The following is a 2,818-nucleotide window of genomic DNA, read 5'->3' on the forward strand; positions in this document are numbered from 1 at the left end:
CTCTCCCTCCCTCCCTTTCTTTCTTTGGAATAGAATCTTATAATGTAGCCCAGGCTGGCCTTGAACTTGTCTTTCTGCCTCAACCCCCCGGTTTCCTGGGTGCTGTACACCAATGAAGAGGGACAGAGGATGATGCAGAGCTGCCTCATAGTTTGTAGTTCCGGCCTGACCACGGACACTGGACAATGGTGGGCTGTGGCTGGAACCTGTGGAGATCTCTGAGGGATCAGGGCCAAACTGCAGCCTACAGACAGTTTTAGTTTACCTCTGAATTGTGCTTCATTGTGCAAACAGCAGGAAAAGCCACTGGCCCCCATCTATCTTCTCCATCTGATACATCGGGAAGAGCACCGGACCTGGAGTCCAGTACCAAGACTGTGATCAGTCTGCGGTTCAGGCCAGGCCACCTCTGGCAGGCTTTACTGCCTATCTCTGTGCCTTGCTGTCTCCCTTGCCTGCCTCACAAGTCTATGGAGGCCGCTGGGGAGTGAACTGAGACAGTATGCATTGGCAAGTCCTTGGCAGAGAGTCCAGCAAAGGGCGGGTACTCCATACCGTTTCTTTTTTATCAAAGCAGCTGCTTTCATTTCTTCTCGTATTTTCTGCCAAGCTTTCATCAAGTCCAGATGAACGTTTCGCACACTGAGGCCATGCTTTCAATGTAACTTTGCCGTTATCCTTGCCTATACCAGGGCAATGACTTTGACGGTTTCATAATTATTTTGTGGCGGAACGCCTTGTCACTGGATTGATCCATCCTTATTTACCCAGCTGTCTTTCTGCTCTTGGGCCCTTTCCTGTGTTATAAAAGACTCTGGGCTGAATTCTGCACTCTGCCGGAGCAATCCTTTCATTTGTATCTAGTTTGTATCTCTTCTGTTGAAGCCAGACTATTCTTCTGTTCTTAGTCACTGTTTCTGTCTCCTTTCTGGAATTGTCTGTTCATGGCCTTGGGGTGACTATCACTTAGCAACTCAGATTTTTTTTTTAGTGATGTTTAGAATTTATGAAATGCAAACACTCAGGTGGATTTTTTTTTCTTTTTTCTTTTTTTTGTATTTTGAGATCCGACTTCTCTGTATAGTCCTGACTACACTGGAATTCACTCTATAAACCGAGCTGTCCTAGAATTCAGAGATCCACCTTCTTGTCTTCTGAGCACTGAAATTAAAGACATAGGTCACACTATGCCTGGCAGTTTTAGTTATTTTTATGTTACATAAATGTTAAAAGTTTTGTCTTACCATCTTTGCATTTGTAATTTTCTCCAACTCTCCCTCTCTCACTTTTCAGCCTCCACCGCTTCACTCACTTTGTAGACCAGGCTGGCCCCACCGAGATCCACCTGCCTGTCTCCTGAGTGCTGGGCTTAAAGGTGTGTGCCATCATGTGCTTCCTCCCGTTCTGTCCTTCCTTCCTCCTTGTCTCTTTCTTCCTTTTCCTCTTTCTCTTCCTCTCTCTCTTTTTTGGTCTCATTGATCCCAGGCAGGCTTCAAACTTGCTGTGTAGCTGGAAATAACTTTGAACTTCTGACTCTCTCACATCTATCTCCTGAGTGCCCAGACGACGGGAACACACCACCACATTTAGGGGACCCCAGGACTTTGTGCTGGAAACATGAACACCCTACCAACTGAGCTATATCCCCAGACCTAGTTTACAGTTTCTTTTATTGAATTCATTCAGCAGACATGATGCAGACTTCTGATCTGCAAGCCAGGTGCATGAAGAGGCATGAGGTAATGGGCAGGGCAGGCTCTGGTTTGCAGAATAGGGGTACAGCCACGGAAGCCATTGCAGTGTAACCTGATAATTAGATACAGAAGAGCAGCAGCAGGGGTTGTGGGACTCTGCCAGCCTCGTCCTAAGAACTTCCATGTGCTGGCTCCCTCAAACCTCACAAAAGTCCCGAGGCTTGATGGCTGTTTTGATTTGCTCCATTCTGAAGATGAGGAGGATGGTTTTCCCAAGCTCCAAAAGCAAGTCACAGTCAAGGGATCAGATAAGGGGACTTCAGAGCTTGCTTTCCTTCACCAGCTCACCACCAGTAGCTAGCGATGGGGTGGTGGTGCCTGCAGTGTAGTCCCTCTCGAGGGAACACCTCCAGGGAGCAGTGAGTCAGAAGGGAGCACTGGAAAATAGAAGGCAATCTCAGGAGCAGATGAGGGACTGGAGAGGAGTGGTATGACACACAGCAGGGCCAGCATCCCAAAGGGGTGAAGAGCCTTCCCTTGGGACACGGAGTGGCCCGAGGTCTAGGACTCCCTGGGCTCTAACTGCCCACCTTTCAGTAACCTGATTATTCACTACAGGTTCCATGTGAGACTCTAAGGACACGGAGGTGAGGAAGACATGCAAGGTCTTGTCTGCATGGAGTTTACAGTTCTGGAAGAGATGAGAAGGAAGCTGGATGGAGAATATTTGCCATTCATCAGTGCTCCACAGACTGTTACGATTCCTTCCTGGGGCCAGAGAGACAATAGGCTTCCAGAGGACCTGAGTTTGATTTCCAGCAACAACATGGCAGCTCACTACAGTCTGTAACTGCACTCCTGGTTGGATCTGCAGGCATTGTGTGTACATAAGGAGCGTGGGCATACACGAAGGCAGAACACTCATCACAGGTGAAATTAAAAAATTAATATTGTGGGGCTGGTGAGATGGCTCAGTGGGTAAGAGCACCCCACTGCTCTTCCAAAGGTGCAGAGTTCAAATCCCAGCAACCACATGGTGGCTTACAACCATCCTTACCGAGATCTGACTCCCTCTTCTGGGGCGTCTGAGGACAGCTACAGTGTACTTACATATAATAAATAAA

Source organism: Mus pahari, chromosome 6, assembly GCF_900095145.1.
Source record: "Mus pahari chromosome 6, PAHARI_EIJ_v1.1, whole genome shotgun sequence".
NCBI classification, from domain to species: Eukaryota; Metazoa; Chordata; class Mammalia; order Rodentia; family Muridae; genus Mus; species Mus pahari.